At 38.6% G+C, this 6,639-nt stretch overlaps 1 non-coding gene across 1 annotated transcript; it reads right to left on the minus strand.

Moving 5' to 3' along the window:
- Window positions 1-4,032: 4,032 nt before the first annotated feature.
- Window positions 4,033-4,139, minus strand: LOC111727675. The gene has a single exon (XR_002775166.1). It is a non-coding gene; the product is annotated as a U6 spliceosomal RNA (small nuclear RNA).
- Window positions 4,140-6,639: the final 2,500 nt, after the last annotated feature.

The following is a 6,639-nucleotide window of genomic DNA, read 5'->3' on the forward strand; positions in this document are numbered from 1 at the left end:
CATCCCAAAGTTATGAACTTAATTAAAAACCCACTGATGGTCCTTCCGTTCATGAATAGATAAACTGTGGTATATCCATGAAAAAGAATACTATTCACCAATAAAAAGGAAGGAAAACAATATGTATGGATCTCGAAGCCTTATGATAAATGAAAGAAACTAGACCCAAATGGCTACATGTTTAAAGAGTCCATTTGTATTTTATTTTAGAAAAGGCAAAACTATAGGGTAGAAAATACATCAATGGTTGCCAGAGGTTGGTGGTGAGAGAGCACTCATGTTAGAGAGATAAGGGAGAATTGGGTAAAGTGATGGAAATAGTCTGTATCTTGATTTGGGTGGTAATTAGGTAGCTGTCAAAACCCACGGAACTATACACTTAAAAGGGTGAATTTTTGTTGTATAAAAACTATACTTCAATCAACCTTTTCAAAAATATAAACTTACGTTTAAGTCTCCCCTCAAAAAAGAAACACCCACACTGGTGGTTATTCAGGTTGTGTCTAGAACTTCTCAGGATAGTCATACACCACAAATTGAAATGATCCCAGTACAAGGAACACTGAAGCAAACATTTAATACAACAATCATTCTAATACTATTTTTTCTATTAAAAAATGTTTTAAAGTCTCAGTGTAAATATCATAATACCAAGAGTTATACTTTTCAAGTAAAAGTGACCTAAGATTATTTCAAAGTAAACTACAAAAGGGTAGTTCTTCTAGAATATGGCTTACACACACATGCACACAAAATCTCTAAATCTAAATTAAGTTTTCCAATTTATAATATAATGAATCACCAATAAGGTGACATTTAGAAATATTTTACCATTAGACACATATTGTACTTCTACTAAACCAATATTTTATTCTACTTTTGGTTAGTATTCTGACTATTATACTGAAAACCTTATAACTTATGTTAATCCAGAGAGATAATACAAATGAGACAAATATTTATAGTACATTTAACTTTTTTACTACCTTTTTGTTACTGCATTCAATTTAAATAACAATATGGTGTGGATGGTGCCTGTGGCTCAGCGAGTAGGGCAACAGCCCCATATACGGAGGGTGATGGGTTCAAACTCGACCCCAGACAAACTGCAAAAAATAGCTGGGCATTGTGGTAGATGCCTATAGTATCCCAGCTACTTGGGAGGCTGAGGCAAGAGAATCACCTAAGCCCAGGAGTTGGAGGTTACTGTGAGCTGTGACACCACAGTATTCTACTGAGGGCGATGGAGTAAAACTCTGTCTCTAAAAAACAAACAAACAAAAAACCAATATTGTGAATTATATGCAACGACCTGCTTTATGGATAAGGAAAGAAAGGCTGAATTAAATACACTGACTTATCCCAAATCACCCAACCAGTTTATACTACAATTTGGATTCAAACGCAGCTCTGGATGTCACTCTAAGATGACTGAGCAAGGAGTACGCTTTGAAGGGTCAATTGGGCATTAAAATAGGTAGGTCTATGACTATTAAAACTCTTGCAGTATAAAGATGGAACATCAGTATCTGATTCAAAGTATAGCACTTTACACTCACCCAGACCATCTCATTTAAGGACTTTTCTTAGGTTCGACTATGCTGACTTCATCCATTTTTTTTCTCCATCTCAAATTGATTGTCTTCCTTTCACAGGGTTTTAGAAAATATCTTTAATCTGCCAAGCCTGCAGTCATAGTCAGGCATTTGAATGTTATTTCACGACGTGTTTGTAAAGGAAAAAGCCAGTACACTAATTTAGAGACAGCCTGTGAGTGCTCGGTGTTAGACCTGGTGTTACACTTCAGACACAGAAGGAGCAGGGGTAAGTGGGGAGAAAACAGCATTCCCACCCAGTTTCCAGCATGCGTTACAGAAAGTGGCCACAGACAAAACACACATTACAGTGTAAAAATGACAACACCGCCTCAAATTGCTTCCCCTCTTTCTCTCAGATGATTAAAAGATTAAAGAAAACATGGCTGCCTTTTTCTTGTACCGAGAATTCTTTACTTGTGCAGAGAACTGTGATTCAGCTAACTTTTAAAAGTTATCCAGTAGTCTTAACTGATTAAATCCTTCCATGGTTTGCACCGTGAAGGATTTCTACCTCATCTGTGTACCCTTGGAATCTTAAGGTACTTTGTTTCAGATTACCAAAATCCGTAGCATTTTAAAGTCAAATCAAGTTCCCCAATTTTGCCATTGAAGGAGGGACTACCTTTCCAAACTAAATTATATATATCATCTGACAAATGTCTGTTTGAAATGCGTCAGAAGGACATAGCTTAAAAGCCTATTAATACAAAGCCGACATATGTAACACAGAGATGTTTAATATTCATCTTCTGGAATATAAAACCCCAAAGTTGCTGAACAAAATGTTTACATAAAACTGATCAGAACTGATTACTTTTCTCGAAGAAATGGTAGGGGCAAAGTCAGCAGAAAGTCCACAATGAGTTTCTTGGAAATTAAAGAGAAGCAGCGTCTGCGGTTATGTCTACTCTTGAGTTTTCACATGTGGATCTATAGGAAGGGCATTTGGGCTTTGTGATTATGTTTCTTCTGTAGACCGATTTCAAGCAACCCCTTGGTCAACCCCATCTGCAGGGCAGTTTGCAAAGTATTTTTTTAAGCAGCTTAAAACCCTGAGATAAGAAAACAGCCAAGTTCACACTATGTTTTGAAACTTCCTGACTTTTAAGTATTTTGAATGCTCCTTTAACACTGTTTTGAGTCCCTTTTGTATGAGTTTGTCCTCACAGGTCCCCCCCCTTTGAAAAGAAAATTTTAAAAGCCAGTTGGCTGTGAAGTCCCTCCCACAGGCACTTTTAATTACCTGACAAATGTTTCCCATACTTCTCATTCCCTTCTACTGCTGAGAGAGCGAGCTCTCTCAAGAGAGGGAGGGTTAAGGATTTGTGTGTGTGTGTATACACGTGTGTTTGTGAGTGTGTATGTTTGTGAGAGTATGGGTGTTCACCAATGTGTATGTGTTTAAGGGGAAGCCACTTCCTGAGCAGACTCAACCAATTGAACATAGACAACAAGAAAAAGGTTTAGGTTTTTTTTTTCAAAACTACATTACAGTTATTGGTGTTTTCACACTTGGCATTTTAAAGGACCCTATTCTACTGTTCATTTCCTTCAGGATATTTTTGTATGCTACAAAACTCTCTGGCAACCACATGTCATATTCTATTCTTTTAAAATCTCATTAGGTGGCCTTGTTCTCTCCACTATATTGTCTTCCTCGGGTGTTTAGGGGAGGGCCAGATGCTTAGAGAAGATCCAAGGAATGAGGTAATGAGACTTGTTTCATCCAGAATGGTTCTGGACTGTTGACTCACTAAAAACATGTAACTTACAAATACATGCACTGGCAATGCCAAATACATTCAAAAGAAGAAACATACACGTATAAACTAGAAAAATAGATATCAAAATGCTAAAAGATTGGGACTATGAAAAAGGAATTTTTTTCTTTCAACTTTTTTTTTTTTTTTTTTTTGAGACAGAGCCTCAAGCTGTCCCCCTGGGTAGAGTGCCGTGGCATTACAGCTCACAGCAACCTCCAACTCCTGGGCTCAAGCCAGTCTCCTGCCTCCGCCTCCCAAGTAGCTGGGACCACAGGCGCCCGCCACAACACCCGGCCATTTTTTTTTTTGGTTGCAGCCGTCATTGTTGTTTGGCGGGTCCGGGCTGGGGATTCAAACCCGCCACCTTAGGTGTACGTGGCTGGCGCCTTAGCCGGTTGAGCTATAGGTGCCGGGCCTTCTTTCAACGTTTTAAGAAAAAATTGTAATGTGTGCATTTTCTTTAAATGGAATATTAAATTCTAAAATGATGGGGTTTTTTACATCATAGAGAAAACAGTTATGTATTCACTGGTTAGTTGGGTTACATTTTTAGCAATCACTACAAGTGCCTTTTATTTTTTAAGATGTACACTTTTATTAAACTGGTCTCAAGTCAGTGTACAGGTAAGCCCTGGCTACCTCCACATCTCCACCCAGTCCCAGGGAGACCAAAAAATATGGAACGCTTCCCGAATTTGCGTGTCATCCTTGGGCAGGGGCCATGCTAATCTTCTCTGCATCATTCTAATCTTAGTATGTGTGCTGCTGAAGTGAGCACTACTACAAGTGCCTTTATGAGCACTCTTTGGTTTTGCTGATAGGTAGTAGTGAATTATGCTTTCACATATCCCCCAAAATTCTGAGTTTATTTATGCCATAGCTAGAATTCCTTGCTCACAGCAAGTTGGAGCCTATAAATTTCATTTTATCAATAGAGATAAAACTAATTATTTCCACCAAGGGCAGACTTTCACAGAGCGCCTCCATGGTAGAGATTAGTAGTCTCTCCCTCCTTGGATTTCTATGGAACTTACTGTTCGCAAAGCTTACTTGGCATTTAGAATTATTAATGACTTAGAGTTATTATTTTTTCAGGTGCATATGTTTCATCTAACAATTAGATAATAAACTCCTAGGAGAACAGTGATGTTTCTTGTCCAAAGCTTCACATTTTAACATCTTTAAAATGAAAGATAAAACACAATTATAGCCCAAAAAGAAGGAGAGAAGAGGAGCGCCAGGGGAGGGGAGGGGGATGGATGGATGGAAGGAGGGTAATTGGTGGGACCTTACCTACTGTGCATATTGCAAGGGTACATGTCAAATAGATTAAAAGAGTAGAGTATAAACGTCTAAAAACAACAATTAGATAAGTGAGGTGAAGGCTATGTTAACCAGTTTGATGTAAACATTCCAAATTGTGTATAAAATCAGCACATTGTGTCCCATAAATGCAGTAATGTACACAGGTATGATCTGATAAAAAAAATTAAAATTAAAAAAAGAAAATGAGAAAAAATAAAATAAAATGAGATTCATTGAGTGTTTGTGACTGTGTATCAGGCTCATACATATACCTGGACCAATCACAGGGGGTTGGAGTTGGGGGTGGGAGGATGGAGCTAGCATGACCAATAAAGACTGGTCCTGAGTCACCCTGTCACTTTTCCTGAGCATATAGGAAAGAGAATACCAGAACAAAACAAGGGCTTCACCAACAAGGAGGAGGGGGTTGAGCTGGTCAGGAATGGCAGGTAGCAGCAGCAGCACCAGCACGTGTTCATAGCATGATGATGATGTTGAAGATTTCAACAATGGGAGCATTAGTTGCTCAAACACTGGGATCTAGCACAGGGAGAGAAAATTAACAAATGTAATAGGACAGATACCACTCAGCATGATTTCTAATACTATACGTGAATCACATCGAATTTATAAACACATATTATTATCACCAGTAAATACTCACAATACCGTCAATTACATACCTTTCTAGGCTTGAATGTGCTGTGATATTATAAAATGTCTATGCCAGAGACTTTGTTGTTTCTCTCAGTTATTTTATTTCTCACACGCAGAAGACAAGAGCAACAGATGGAATAAAAAAAGACTTCTATTGTAAAATTGACAATTGTGATTTGATAAGGCCAAGGATATCAATTGATTAATAGTATAGACTCAACGGGTGTGTAGTAGTACATTCTATTCTGTTTTTTAAACATGGATTGTTGGATTTTTGCATTATGCATTTGCATTTTCCTACAGGCTCTGCACAGTAAATACTGAATAAGTATCTGATGAATGAATCAATGAGTCAGTGAGTAGATTGTTGAAATGTGGAAAGCAGAGAATATAATTCCCATGCATCAGGGAGAAAAACTATCTTTTCCTTGCCCATTGCAAGGTTCGGTTTGTGAATGAGGCATCTACAATAAAAGGCAGATTAGCAAGAGAAAAGCATACAAATTTAAATTTTATGTAAATTTTATATGATGCAAGAGCATGCAGAAATGAAGACTCAAAGAAATGGGTAAGCCTATGTGTCCCTGTGCTTAAGTATAAGGAAGAGTGGACAGTCATACAGAAGCTTATTAGACACAGTGGGTATGATCCAATGGTAATAAATTGGGGGAGGAGAAGCCAGCAAGGCTTGTTTGTTCAGGGCATCCCTGTGTCCTTGTGTCCTCAGGGACATGGGCATTTCTTTCTTTTGGGTAAAGGGAGGGCACCTGTGGAATGAGGGTCCTACGACCTACTTTAGGAAAGTCAGCTAGGTTTTACCACAGGTTTCAGTGGAGAAGCAAGATGTCTGATACAATGTGTAGATAACGTTTTTATTAACAAAGTAGCATCAAGTAAGAAATCGTGGTGCTGTGTACAGTATGGAAAAAAACAATAGAAATGACATGACTAGAAGGTCACAAGGTTCTAACCCTTAAGCCACATGTATGGATGCATCTTCACAACCCATCTAATCAATTAGCTAAGGGAATTCAAAATCTGGCTTCTAGCAACTGAGTGCAGTGGCTCATGCCTGTAATCTAAGCACTTTGGGAGGCGGAGGCAGATGGATTCCTTGAGCTCAGGAGTTTGAGACCAACCTGAGCAAGAGCGAAACCCTATCTGTACTGAAAATAGAAAAACTAGCCAAGCATTGTGGTGGGCACCTATAGTCCCAGCTATTTGGGAAGCTGAGGCAGGAGGATCTCTTGAGCCAAAGACTTTGAGATTGCTATGAGCTATGATGCCACAGCACTCTACCCAAGGTGACAGAGACT

The sequence above is a fragment of the Otolemur garnettii genome, unplaced genomic scaffold (genome assembly GCF_000181295.1).
Source record: "Otolemur garnettii isolate 467f Iridium unplaced genomic scaffold, OtoGar3 scaffold00117, whole genome shotgun sequence".
NCBI lineage: Eukaryota > Metazoa > Chordata > Mammalia > Primates > Galagidae > Otolemur > Otolemur garnettii.